The 15,795-nt window shown below is 29.7% G+C and overlaps 1 protein-coding gene across 4 annotated transcripts in view; it reads right to left on the minus strand.

Moving 5' to 3' along the window:
• The window catches only part of ASPP (Ankyrin-repeat, SH3-domain, and Proline-rich-region containing Protein), a 1,120,014-nt gene that overhangs the window by 726,412 nt on the left and 377,807 nt on the right, over positions 1–15,795 (minus strand). For 2 of the 4 annotated variants that reach the window (XM_075377015.1, XM_075377014.1), the window contains exon 1: positions 7,656–8,280. The exons of the other annotated variants lie outside the window; for them this stretch is intronic. The gene's annotated coding sequence lies outside the window, so the exon portion shown is untranslated. Of the gene's footprint in view, positions 1–7,655; positions 8,281–15,795 lie in introns of those variants that run through there. 4 annotated transcript variants of the gene reach the window in all.

Here is a 15,795-nt window from a genome sequence, read left to right on the forward strand (position 1 = left end):
ACATCACATCGCTTCCACATATGCCCCACCAGTCACACGAAAAATATTCAGCCGATTGGATATTTCTTGACATTTTTGTTGAAGCATTTCTGATATGATGGTTGAAAAGGTATTCCGAACGCTTTCCCAGAAGACGTCCAGAGAGGTTATGTCTGCCGATCTGGGTGGCCAGGGGATTGAACCACATCTTCCAAAAAAACTACAAGGAGCCTCATCCAGCCTTTTACTTACCGCAAGGAGCCAGTGCGGGAAGCCTCATCTTTCTGGAAGAAGATATTAGAATGCCTACGCTCAATTTGTGGGAACACAAACTGCTCCAACATGTCAAGATATGAAATGCCCGTTACAATAACTTTAGCGAAGAATAAAAACAGGGCGTTTCAAATGGGATACTCTTTATTTCAGTTGGTCAACGCAAAATCGTTGATATACTATTCCTTCCTGCTTAAAGTTCCCTACAATTCCGACGGATATAGACATAATGATATAGACCAGAAGCTAGGGATTATTTTGGATTCTTTTAGGATGAAGTTATTTGTTTTATTTAGGGTCTTTTAGATGTAAATCATTCCTTTATCGCTATTTATATTTTTCCCCATCCTTGATTCCTTCTTCGTTGGGATTGTTCAGTATTTTAACCGGACGGTGACCGTGTATTCGTGATAATTATGAAGAAACCTACAGATACAACAATCCTGAATTATAGGATGATTGGAGGAAACGCCGAGTACATATCTACCCGGACGATTTACTATTTTCCTAAAGCTGTCTCCAGTAGCTTAACGTATTTTATGATAAACTTCCTGGTTTTTAACCTAAAGAAATTTCATTATAATTATTGTATAGCCACCACATACTAAGAACAGCCACTGTATTGGTTCACTGGTAATCTCCATTACAGTGTATTAAAGAATAATTACCTGGTATTTTTAATATATCTATCAGGATTTGACCTCTACTCACATGACCTAAAAAGGGAAAGAAAAGATAAAAGATAAGAAAAAGGAATGGATGGTAAAAATAGGTATTCTCTCCACAGAAAAGCAACAGTACGAAATGAATAATTCCATTCCAAGGATAGTTCAACCGTTTCTTCAGGCACTGGACATCCATTCGTTCACAATTCCGAACAAAATAGGAATACCTTTATCCAGAATGTAAGAACACACGAATCATAAATGATTCAACATTGGTTAAATAAAATATATTCTACAGTAAATAATTTTCCCAAGAATTAAACAGCAATATGAGAAGAGCTATAGGGCTGCATATTTATTATAGTAGTAAATAACTCCATTCTGTTTGATCATAATACAATATATTATTAATATTTATCAATATGTTAAATATTTGATAGTATGCCATCATTGATATACGTGCTTCATATTGTCATTATTACTATTCAGTTCTTTCTATCTCGTAAATCGTTAGATTGTATTAAGATTTTGACATTGTTCCAGGCCACGGTGACATATTATAATATCTACATAAAAGCTCTACCTAAATAATATAATGGATGTCATAATGAAAATGTATTACGATTTTCTACTGGACAATATTAAACTTTTGCAGAGAACTATTCATTTAAAATCACATCTATTTTAAGTAATTCAGATCATGACATATTATCCAGTAAAATTATCAAAATCCCTGATAACATATTCTACAATGCTACAGATTTAAATTTATAATTACTACAGTTAAATCAAATTTTAAAAAATACGATTTGAATTCATGTGTTTATTTTCCTTATTTTAATTTCGAGGTTATACAATATCATTAATTACAGGTTTTTCAATCAATTTTATCCAATCTGAGACCGAACATACCCGAGACAGTGCTGTTAACGTATCGCCAATTACGCTATTATAAATATCAGCTGTTTACACCTGGGGTTTCCATTACAGAAAACAATTTCACTAGATCGCCAGGTTTAAATAACATCAATGTATTAATTGACGATAAACATGATTAACTTTCGAACCGTAATTTGAGCAAAAAATTTATTTTGTTAAATCGTATAACTACGAATAAAACAAAATAATGGCTGATTTTCGAAAATTAAATGTAATTTTGAAAAAATTAAATTTCAAGTATTTTTTTTTTTTGCTTCATGATCTCGCGCTCGCCACATAAGCGTGAAGAAGGCTGTGTATGCATGGTAGATGTTTATGGAATTTTTGTAGCGCATAAAAAATGCCATGCCTAACCGGGATTCGAACTCGGGACCTCCGAATAAAAGGCTGAGACGCTACAACTACCACGGAGATCGGCATATTAAAATGGAGAATTAAGGCTGTACACCTAAGAAAAAATAGGCTCTAATAGGAGGGAACGAGGGAATGAGAAAGAACCCGTAATAAGAAAGAGAGTCCGACAAGGATGTTCCCTATCACTGTTACTTTTTAATCTTTACATAGAACTAGCAGTTAATGATGTTAAGGAACAATTTAGATCCGGAGTAACAGTACAAGATGAAAAGATAAAGATACTACGATTTGCTGATGATTTAGTAATTCTAGCCGAGGGTAAAAAGGATTTAGGAGAAACAATGAACGGCAAAGATGAAGTCCTACGCAACAACTACCGCATGAAAATAAACAAGAACAAAACAAAAGTAATGAAATGTAGTAGAAATAACATAGATGGACCACTGAATGTGAAAGTAGGAGGAGAAAAGTTTATGGAGGTAGAAGAATTTTGTTATTTGGGAAGTAGAATTACTAAAGATGGACGAAGCAGGAGCGATATAAAATGCCGAATAGCACAAGCTAAACGAGCCTTCAGTAAGAAATATAATTTATTTACATCAAAAATTAATTTAAATGTCCGGAAAACATTTTTGAAAGTATATGTTTGGAGCGTCACTTTATATGGAAGTGAAACTTGGACGATCGGAGTATCTGATGAGAAAAGATTAGAAGCTTTTGAAATGCGGTGCTATAGGAGAATGTTAAAAATCAGATGGGTAGATAAAGTGACAAACGAAGTGATATTGCGGCAAATAGATGATGAAAGAAACATTTGGAAAAATATAGCTAAAAGAAGAGACAGACTTATAGGCCACATATTAAGGTATCCTGGAATAGTCACTTTAATACTGCAGGGACAGGTAGGAGGAAAAAATCGTGTAGGCAGGCAACGTTTGGAATATGTAAAACAAATTGTTAGGTATGTAGGATGTAGGGGGTATACCGAAATGAACGACTAGCACTAGATAGGAAATCTTGGAGAGCTGCATCAAACCAGTCAAATGACTCAACATAAAAAAAATTTCATTATAATTAAATAATTACTTATACCTACACAATAAATAAAAAAATTGAAAGCAAAATATTATTTAATGCTGAACTAAATATTATCTTTGATGTATTTATTTATTTAATATTTTTAATTCAATAACAATGTTAATATATATATTTATGTTTGTATTAATAAAAGCACTTCAATAATTTGCAATTTTTTTATATTTTCTCATAAGTTATTTTTAGAATAAATTACACGTCAGACGCAACAATTTTTATTTATATATTTTTTTAAATACGATGTAAAATTAATTAAATTAGATTTTTTGAAATAAAATTAAAAATTTTAATAATTAATAAAGAGCAAAGCAAATTACTTTGTAACACAGGTAAAAATTAATTTTAGATAAATCTATTATTTGAATAAGTTTATATAAAATAATTCGATAAATACTCTTATATTACCAAACCGGTTAAGAAATAAATAAATAATCAGTATTTAATTTTGTATCGTCTACGTTATATTTCACCTTGATATTTAAGTAATACGTTTATTCACTTTAATAATTATAACTTTCAAATTAAAAAAAAAAATTAAAATCATTTTTTTTAATTTCTATAAAATAAATTATTTAATTTTTTTTTTTTAAATTGTAGAACATTTTTTTGTAGACCATCCTGGGATCGCTTATAACGATACATAAAATTAATAAATATTTCCTATAGTATAATATATGAGAGAGAGATTTATAGTCAAATTTCGTCATAGCTCTCAGTCCATAACCAATATAGAAAACACTTTTGAATTGAATGTCGGATGAAAGATTGATAAGTTTTATTAGTTACAACGGGTTTTATACATTCCGGCATAAGAAAAATCGACATCTAAGCAAAACAGTTTAAAAATACTAATTTAAAATTATTTATATAACAGTGAAAATTAAAGTTTCATTATTGAACCAACAAAATATCTTTTTCACGTTGAAAGTAAAAGAGAAAAACAAAGATTTTAATAAACAAATCAACATCTGACTAGAAAATTTGGATAATTCTTTTGAAAGGCTTATTCTTAGATTTTGATAAGAAAAAACATTACTTTAATATAATATAATCGATAAATTATTACGATCAAACAATTTTAAGAAAAGATCATTCATTAAAAAAAAAAAAACAAAAAAACAAATCTAATAAATAATATCCATGGAGCGATTGGTAGCGTCTAAGCCTTTCACCCGAAGGTCCGGGGTTCGAATCCCGGTCAGGCATAGCATTTTCACACACGCTACAAATCAATCTCATCCGAGGACCCGGAGGTTAAAAAAATACATATATATATATATATATATATATATATATATAGTAAGTGTAATAAAAAATAAAAATCCAGAATTAATGATTTGTTTGATACTAGATAAAACAACTAATAAACTGTAATAGACTCTACGAGAGATATAAGTTTACATGATTTTATAAAAAAAAAAATAAAACAACAGGATATCATTTCCTCCAAGTTTTCTCTATCTGAATCATTTTATACCGGTTCCTATTCTAGAATAGGTATTAAATCCTTAAATACATTTCGATTTATTTATCATAAAGCTTTATTCCAGTTAAAATTGTCTTACACATAGTAACATTTTAATTATTTAATTTTCAATAAGGCTTTCGCGGCACGAATGGTAAGCGTCTCAACCTTACATCAGGAAGTCCCGGATTCGAATCACTTAGGCATGGCATTTTACATACGCTATAAAAATTACATTTCATATTCCTATGCACAAGCTTCGAGATTCTATAATGGATTTCATCAAGTAAAAAAAAAATTATTATTTTTTTAAATATACATTATAAAAAATAACTTCATCATTAAAAAAAAATCAAATTACATCGTTGCTATTATTATATACCAAGAAGTTTATATTTTAATTACTGAGCTTTAATGTATTTTTTTTTTTAATAATATTTAATACAGAATTATTTACAACGTATTTTTATTGCAGAGGTAAAATTATGCTATAACTGACAACAGTTGTAAAAACCAAATCATAATTTCGATAAAATTGGCGCTAATATCGTAGGTTTACAAAGTTTTGTGAAAGATTCACATTCTAGGAGAACGTTAACTTCATGACAAATTTTGGTTCTTCTGTATGCTTACTATAAGTCTGAAATTATAATGGACCCTGATTCTAATATGCTGAATAAAATTTAGTGATACTAATCCTTCAGCGTTCCTATTTTTCAGTTTTACTAAAAAAACATTTTTTTCCTGAAAATAAATTTTGGAAATCCACTGCTTTCGTAAAAGATTGCAAACTTGATTTTTTCTTCGAGTAAACGATATAATCAATTTTCACTTTTAAACTTCGGGCTCAATCAATAATGTGTTATAATTTAATGCGGAGTGGACATAAACTACAAGCATATAACTCTATAATTTAAGCGATCGACCCTAGTATTTTTTATTACTTTTCAGTTCCTCTTCGGTAAATTTAACGGGGAAACGTTTTCTCCAGGAATAAAATAATAGCATAATCTTTTAAAGCCGCAATCTTTGTCTGTTAAGAGACCTACCTTCCCTAATTGTTTGAATTAAACACATTTATCTGTAGACCACGTTCACAGATTCCATGAACTAATTCACAAGAGCGTAACGTAGCTACTGGGATAATTCAAATTTTTTTGAGGTTTGGAAAATATAATTTTGGTTGAAATCCGTTATTTTTTGGTGTTTTACTATGCAAGTTAAACGGATAAAATTCATTGTACACAAAGATACACGCACGTAAAGTAAAGCTGGTACTGAATGTAACTGGTACAGAAAATGTAAAGCAAAACTGGCACGACATCGCAATGCAGATAGTAACTAGTAACTATAAATTACTATGACCTTTATTTTCTGACTTAAAACTAATAAATATATAACACGAGATAAATAAACATAATTATAGATCAAAATAAAATTATTTAATAGCGTAATTATTAAAAAAATATTTTTTTCATACTTAACAGAGAAAAACCATCAAATTTTTAATTTTATTCTACATAATTTACCGATAGACTAAAATTATGAACAAAACTACTAAACAAAACACTATAAAATTATGAAAAATTTTCATATTGGGTACAAAAAATATTTAATTTTAATTAAAATTAAATTATAGATCAAATTAAAAAAAGAGTTAAAAACAAAAATTTTAACACATAAAATACCGCAACGTAATTTGTCCAAAAAATTTCTGTGTTGTAAGTAAATTTTCAAAATAATAAAAAAATTAATAATAAAAAAAAAATATTAAATTGAAAATTCTTATTATAAAGCAATTCTATAAAATGTTACTAATATAATAAAAAAATAGGTAATGATATATCAATAAAAATTAGTATTAAATAATAGAATTCTGGTTGTTACTAGAATTTTTTTGATATTTCGTAATGAAATGTGTGTATAGATAATACTAGGTTATCTGGATAAATCCTAGAGTAACCTTACTTTTTTTTTATATAAATGTATATACAAAATAGATAATCTAGAAAAAGATAAATCAGCGATTAGAGAATTAGAAATATCATACAAAATATTTATTTTAATGTAAATTGAGGGTTAAATAAATTTGAAATCAAAGATTAAAAAATAAGGTTAGGTAAATAAAAGCATATCAACAGAATTCAGTGATAAGCTCTCGATAAAATAATTGATAACTAGATATTTCTAAATTAATCTAGATGTAGGGATTTATTTTGCTAATGGAAGAAAATATATTTGGATTAACAATAATAAAATAGGCAATAATAATCATAATTTATGATGTAGCATTTAAAATATGATTCTTAGGTTGGAAAACCAATTCAAAAATAAAGGGAGAAAAATTATTAAGCGGGTCAAATAGAAATATTTTAAATATATCTAATTCGCATTTCGATCAGACTAAATAATAAAACTAGAATGTATTTCCAATGTAGGCTAAAAAATATATTACAATGAACATTTTCTTGAATGTTTGAAGTGATAAATATTCTAAGTTTTACTAAAAATAAAATAAATTTATTAGAAAACATTGAGAGAATCATATTACACAGCTTTGATAATGAAAAAGGAACAGTATGGCCTAGTGAAACAAAATTTAGATACGACCTCAATAGAAAAGTGAACCTAAGAAAAGTATTTAGAAAAAAATTGTTTTAATTTACGGATTTAATTCTACTAAAATTATTTATTTATTACAGAGGATCAAAGAATGTTAAACACGTAAAATAAAATCATGCGTGTGACATTTACAATTTATTCATGTCAGGTCACTGAACTACATAAAGATTAGAAAGTATTTTAAATTACTTTTTAAAGTATAAAAATCACAATAAAATTTAAAAATTAATACATTATTATTATAATAAATAATAAAAACTTACAGTATCATTAGAAATATTAAATAATCCATTCAGGTTGTTGTTACTGGAGGTGGAAATACAGAAACGGTCGGTCCAGCGAGGTCAAGAAGTTGAATTAGTTTAAAATATAAAAAAAATATTATAAAACACAACACAAAACACTAATAAAATCACAACACTTAAAATACTAATTATTATATAAACACTTAACACAACACAGCACCAAAATAACACTCCCGTTAATAGATAGATTAACAATAAATATTAATACTTTTAAAAAAATGTAAAATAAAACCACAACGAATACATATACATCGAAGAGAAACTCGCAACGAATCACAGTTGGCTGGAATCAAGGTAGAGAGAACAAGCAACTAACTAGCGAGCAAGCTGCCACGTTTCACCGTCGACTAGCATCGCAAGCGAACGCGAACATAACCAAAGAGTCGACCATCGAGGTTTTAAAAAGAGTTGGCAACACTGCCATCAGCGACCTGAACACGAGTTAGATAAAGAAAGAACGATGTTGTATAGAAAGAGAGGGAAATTTTAAAAAGAAACGGTCGCTGGGTTCGCCTCAAACTGCTTCGGCGGTAAAAACCAGTTATATTACCTATCCTGCATATATCAGAACACCTGTTATAATATACTATTCAATCAACAGGTATCATCTCTCTCGATGTACTTGAACAGTACACCTAACATACCTGTGCCTACATAACCTCTAAACTTCTTAACGCGTAATTTTCCTATTACTAGTATTTATACACATCTCTTTCCCCCTTCCAACCGTACACACGCATTTACTCTCTCATTCGTTATCTCTCTTTCTATCACTATCTTTTTCTTTTATTAGATAGCAATAAAATAATATACAGAAAAATGTAAATAGAATAAAAATACCTATGCGACTTAAAAATTTACTTCCTAATTGTAATAAAACAATGAAATATTTAAGTAATTTTTCTATTAAAAAATATTATAAAAGTTCTTCGTTTTTATTGTAATTAATAATAGATTTTTATTTGTTTTTCTTTATTACCATTATGTACGTAATTATATAAAAAAAATCAACTTAAAAAATAATTCATTAATAAGTAAAAAGAAATAATTTTAATTCTTTAGTTTTGGATTTTTTTAAAAATAGGCGTCGCATTTAAAACTAACACTTAACAATAAATTACCTTTTAGTACTGTGTTAATAACGTTGAAATTTAAAGGAAAAAAAATCAGGATTTATTAATAATTTATAATACATTTTTGGAATAATAGTTTTAATTGATTTTTACAATTTTCATTTAAAATATCAATATGGCTAAAAAAACGATGATCTAATACAAAATAAAGTTGTTCAAAAGAAAGCAAACGATGAGAAACTTTTTCGTCTTAGTAAAAATAAGATAAAGGTGCCAAGAAACTACTATTGTTGGAAGTAACAATCCAAACATAACAATTCCAAAGTTTAACTCCATAATGAATAAAATATATCTTCGGGTCATATAACCATTTGTAATAAAATTATATATATATATATAAAATTATATGAAAACAAATATAATGTAACAGAAATTCTTTTTTTACAAAAGAAATTTGGTATCTCAGTATAAAAAAAGAAACATTTGAACTAAAAATAAAAAATTCGTTCTTTTATGAAACAGATTTTCATTAATCAAAAATTACGAAGAATTCACCAAAACGTTAACAATTTTTTTTTATGAACTAATTGTAAGCAATTATTTCTAGGCATTGAGCAACCATTTCACCCGAAATCCCTCAGATTGAGATAAATTTTCATGAAGATGAAAGATAATCAAATTTTTTTAAATATTTTATACACCGAATTAAAATATGCTCTTAAGAAAATAATTTTATTTTACAAATTATATTAAACATACAACTGAGATGAGATTTATATATTAAAATGCTCGCTCAGAATTATACGGAGTATGAAGATATACAACAGATATGTACGAGTAAATCGTTCAGCCAGGTGCTTACTGGAATACCACCGGGTTGGTCTAGTGATTAACTCGTCATCGCTAATCAGCTGAGGTCGAGAGTTCTAAAGGTATTACCTTAGAAACTAAGGTAATAGTTTCTAAAGCCCGCTATTTATGCGGATTTGAATACTAGATCGTGGAAACCGGTGTTCTTTGGTGGTTGGGTTTCAATTAACATCATATTTCAGGAATGGTCGGCCTGAGAAAGTACAAGACTACACTTCATTTACATTCATATATATATCATCCTTATCATTTTTACGGTGGTTTCGGAGGATAAAAAGAAAAAGAGAGGTACTTACTGGATAAAAAAAAATTATTTTTCTCTTAATGTTTTTTATTTTCCGTCGAATACAGTTAGAATAACAATAATTAAAGTGAAAATACGGTGATCATGTCAAAAATGGTTATCAGGTTTTTTAAAATCTTTACGTTTTAGGGTCCAATTAGTTCATTTAGACCAAAAAAAACTTATGTACGTACGCAAACGTAAGAATGTGTGTCGCACTGTTTTTTTTCTTGTATTTCAGGATTGATCGATTTTCTTCAAATTTGGCTCAAATATTTTTATATATCAAGCATTGATCATATATATTTTTTTAAAATTTCGTTTAGAGGATGGTAGGTTATCGCGAAAAATCTTATGTGGACACCACATGACTTCCTTGTAACCGATTAAATTACATATACACTTTTTCACTTTTTTCTTTTTTTTACTGAAAAGTACGTAAAATTTTATTTCACGAATAACGTTTGATTTTTTTAATAATTTTTTTTTTGTATTGTTATTATTTAATTATTATTTATTGTAAAAAATTGTTTAATAATCTTTTAAAAATATTTAAATTTATTATTAATAATTATAGATATATGTATTTTTTTGCTCAATAACAATTATAATTACAATCGGCTCTCCTACCGAGGCATAAGTAAGTTTCCTGACAAGAGCACGTGATAAGAAGGTCTTTAAGGAACCCCCAAATAAATAAAACACAATAAACAGTTGCAGCAAACTTAAAGTCAAATATGAAATTTCAAGCTCAGTCATAAATCACAAACCAACAATTTCAGCACCATATAGACCACAAAACAAACATTAATAACAAATAAAAAAGATAAGTAACAAGAAATTAGATACGACACCACTAAACTTGACGGTGTTAGGTTCCAAACTGTTACGCAGTCGGAATGGAATGGAATGCAAAGTTGGCGGGTGTTTATTACTCCCTACTTTATCGCAGAACCTGGACAGAGTCCCTTGCTGCTGGATGATTCTAATCGGGCTTGGTTTTTAAAAGGGTTATTTTATATCTCGGGTCTAATTTTTTTCAAGTTTTGTGTATTATTATTTTAGTGAATTTAAGACGGATTTAATTGCATTCCAATCCGTTGTTGAACCAGCGTTATCGAACCCATTTCCTGGGCCGACCGCGGAAGGCTAGGCTTATAAAGCCTGTCCTCCCGACGTAATTCCCCTTCAGACCGTCCACTGAAGTCCTTTCGGTGCTAACGCTTCATAGGCTAGCAGGAATACGCCACAACGGGGCACTAGTATAAGGAGGGAGCAATGCGTTCCCTTTTCCGGAGGAGTCGCAATTGCTGGGTTATTTTATCTTACTTGTAAGTTTTGAAAAGGAGAGGTTGTGTAGAAGCTCTTCATCCGCTTCTGGTATGGCTGCCCTTCAGGACGCATCTCTGCTGGGCTCTGTTCCGGTCTCCAGTCCGTGATGTTGAGACGAGTGGTGGGTCTTCCTTCTTCTTCATCTTCTTCTTCTCCCTCTTCTTCTTCCGAAGACCTCTTCGTTCTTATTTGGCCTGCACTTTCCAAGAATTGGTAGTAACCGAAGTTACATACCATTAACCTTGAAATTCCCGAGGCCCCGAAGGGCTGAACGGGGGAAAGTGCAGGTTTCTTCTCTCTTCCGTGCTGTCAGTGGCAGCTGGGCAGGTGACTGCTGGGCAGGTGGCTGCTGGGCTTGTGACTGCTGGGCTCGTTCCCTCTTTCTTCTTTCTTGAAAGGAAAGGAAGGTAATAGGGAACTTACAAAATGGTGATACCTATTCGCGATCGCGGTTTTGGGGCGGCGATTTTCTTAGAAGAAGCAAACAGAAATTATTCACTCTACGTAATTATTAACCTTCAGACACACGTGTGTCTGAGAAGGGGTTGGGGGGACCGCGTGGCCCAGTGAAGAAACCATTTGTTTTTGTGGTGGCTGTTGTTACGCAGTCCCTAAGTCGAGTACATGGGTTCGTTTCAACCGTCGGACGTCTCTGCTGTTATCGAGTAGATTAATTGCAAAGTGGTTTACATGATTCTCTAGCCTCTGCAGGTATTTGATATAGCGCTGTTGTGCAATCTCACGATATTATGTGCAATTAATATGTTTAAATTAAAAAAAAAAGTTAAAAAAAGGAAATGCAGGCATCGAACCGATATGTTGTCTCCTTGTAAAATCCAAATATTTCATTAATTAAAATTTGATTTAGCTATATGTTTGAAAGCAATGGAAATAAGTACCACTTATAATATATCATTGAAAAGCTCTCAATGAGGCTTATTAGTTGCAGTTAAGAAAAAGTCCAAAATTCAAATTTTTTGTAATTTTTGGGCAAGCCGATTGTAATCAAAAGGGGAGGTGCAAAATTAGATGTTAAACAGTCCTAAATCCAAAATTTCAAAATTCTACGGCTAATCGTTTTTGAGTTATGCGATACGTATGTACGTAACACGCCGAAATTAGTCAAAATCGATTCTGTGATGGTCAAAATGGATATTTCCCTTGAAATCTTAAACCGAGATTTTTCGCGATTACAATACTTTCTTTACTTCGTACAAGGAAGGAAAAAACCAATTTCGAGTTTCTTCAGAGGCATTTTAGAGAAAACTTAAAAGCATACGTAAATAACTCAAAGTAATTTTTTTAAAAATCAACCCTTACCCCTCTTACAAATGAAATATATGTTTTTTTATTAATTTTCTTTATATCCGTCGATTTAATTATATTTCAAAAGTTTATATTTCATACATAGAGCTGAATAATACAATTTTTTTTTTTTAATATACCTTGGGACCTAAATGTAGAAAGTTTTTTGAGATATTCTTTTTCTTATTTTAGCTTTTATTGAAAGGAGTGTTAGATTTAGGTAAAGTTTACTTAAAAAGTTTTGTTAAGCTTAATCTGTACATGAATATTTTTGGAAAAATTTTTTTTTAAATTTAATCCCAACTCGAAAAAAAACCCTTTCTTTTGTTTTTTGGCTCAACTCCTTTAATTTGTATTATTAAAACTTTTTCCTTTGTATCTTCAACGTTACTTAAAGGGCTATTAAAATTTAAATAGTTCTGACACCTATATTATACTCCGGACCCCAAATGAGAAGCAATTTTGCTTTTTTAAAAGTTGTACGTAGTTTATTTTTTCAATTTTTTTAAAAATAATTCTCTTTTAAATGAATTTTTTGCTAGGAATCACTTATTTATAAATAAACGTTTTCTAAATTTCCCACAGAATAAGGAAACCCCTAAAATCAGAAAAGGTATTATTCGAAATTTCAGTATTTTAATGTTAAAATCTTGTTTGGTAATCATGACCAGCGTAGCCGGGAAAGTCATGCAATATTTAGACAACTTTTTTAAATACAAAAATGTTGAAATAGCATTCTTTCCGATCTAAAAAACAAATTTATATTTTTTTATATTAAACGATTCAGCTAAAAGCAAAATAAATATACGAAATGTTGCCATAAAAATTTTGATGAATTCCTTAAAACGAATAAGTATGGAATTTAAATGAACGAAGAAAATTATTCAAAATAACTTTATTTTTGTAATTTCTGAAGTTTTTTTTTAGTTAAAATTTTAGAAAATAAGATCCAAGTTAACGTGTAGAAAAAAACACATTTAGATAGATTTCATTAGTAAGCGACTATTGTAATGGGTACCGTAATACGACTTCGGAAAATTTTTGACATATCTTCGCGTTTCACATCCCCCAGACAACAAAACCACCGTCAGTTCAAAAGTTTATGTATACATTATATATATATATATATATATATATATACTTCACTTTCTTGTGGACAAGATAACTGCCGTAATTTTGCGCCAATCATTTTCAAATTGATACATAAAATATAAAGATCGAAAATCTCGGTCGAGTTCGTTAATGGGCAAAATCGGACCATGAGATTGGAAATGATGGGGCTTTTTCGAAAAGACAAAATATCGCTATAACATTGTTATTAAGTAAAATATCGAATTTGTTCAAAGTTCCTCGTATTCTTTTAATAAGGGACTAAAACTTATCTAAGTAAAGTTTTTGATATCACAACCATTGGCCCAGGGGGTGGAAAAAATGGGGTTTCAGAGGCAAAAAAATCATACCTCCCTTAATACGCACGTTATCGAATCGGTTTAAAGTTTTCGTTATTTCTCTAAACATTACCTAAAACTTTTGTTTAAAACAATTTTTGATATAACCAACCCTTACGGCAAGGGTGACTAAAATATTACTTGAATTGGAAGATGGGACTTGTATACTAAACATGTGAAACTTTTTTCACCTGCAACCATCGTCGAATTGATTAAATTTGAAGTTTTTCTTAACTTTAAGGTGGAAATATTTTTTATTTCCTACTTAGAACCGGTGAAATCTACCTCCGCCTTCAGGCATGCCGAAAGGGATTTTTTAATATAAACCCTTCGCTAAAATTTTGGAACATGAAAAATTTCGACAATTTCTAAATTAATGATTACAAATTCGAATCAAATTTAAATAAAATGTTTGTCGATCAACGAAAATTCTTATTTTTTAATTCCCTCACATAATAAAAGCCAACTTATAATGAAGGCAGAAAAACATTCTACCTCATTATAATTAGCTTTATTCAATGTCAAATACCTTGTTTTGATTTAAAGAGCCCTAATAAAACGTTAAACTTGTCACGATAATTAAATATTTTTTATGATTACATATATATTCCCGACTAAAAAAATTCACAACATATTTTTTAGAAACAAAACTGGGCTGTAAGATCATTGTTTGACCCCCCCCCCTTCAATAATCACCGATATTAAACAAATTAAAAATTTTATGAAAACAAAAAAATATACTAAAAGAATTCTGTTTTCGAGTTGTGTAACCCGACACAATACTTCGGTTTACAAGGAAGAGACTTATTTTTCTTGCCTTTGTTAATAAAATATCAAACCATTTGAAGATTCTATCCATCAATATATTTAAAATAAAACTATTGAACCCGTGTTGTTCCGCAGGATCATTAAATAAATTAATTTAAGTTATAATAGATAATCTAATTTGTGGTTTATAACACTTCCATACAACAGTAGCTATGCGTCGACTCTTTGGTTCAATCTCCACTTCCACATTTTTAAAAACTTTTACGCGTGATAGAGCAACGTGCAATTGTACATTGCTAAAAACTGTTTTAGGTAGGTTGATTCCTATTCGATTCAGTTTGTCCTTGCACCTTTGTTAACGGTCATACAAAATGCTATCTGTATAGAAAATTGTCTTCCTGCAGAAAAAAATGGAACATTTGACGAAATTGACGAGGTAAATGTTTTAATATCCAAACGATTTCTGTTTCTTAATTGCTTGCTGAGATTTGGTGGGCTTGACTGTATTTTCAACAGTGAGGAAACGTAAAGTTCCTTCAAAACATTTTTAGTAATTAAGTGATCAAAATCAATGTGAGTTCATTTGATGGCTTTTGACGTGATGAATGTTTTAAGACCTAACCCTATAGGGGAAGACACCCTCGCTGTTCCGATCGCTACGCCACCCCCTCTTAGCCATTATAAGCTTTACCAAAAGGAATTCTTTTTTGTAATTAGTTGCTGAGATATCTCGATTTGAGTATTGGGGTAAGGTTTTGTTTATGAGAAAAGCTGTTCCCTTAATTCTCATCTCACAATTAAGTGAGTGAAATTGGTCCTTGTTGGTTATCTTGGCTTGATATAATGGGGGGTTTTAAGACCCCTAACGAAGTCTGTAACTAAATTAGTTACTGTGTAATTGCAACAAAACTAATTTTTTTAAAATCTGTTTATCAATTTTTGTTTAATATATAGATTAAAAGATTTTCTTTAATAAATAAAATATTATTGTATTAAATAGATTTTTAAATACGAGTATA

The sequence above is a fragment of the Lycorma delicatula genome, chromosome 10 (assembly GCF_047948215.1).
Source record: "Lycorma delicatula isolate Av1 chromosome 10, ASM4794821v1, whole genome shotgun sequence".
In the NCBI taxonomy this organism is placed as follows: domain Eukaryota; kingdom Metazoa; phylum Arthropoda; class Insecta; order Hemiptera; family Fulgoridae; genus Lycorma; species Lycorma delicatula.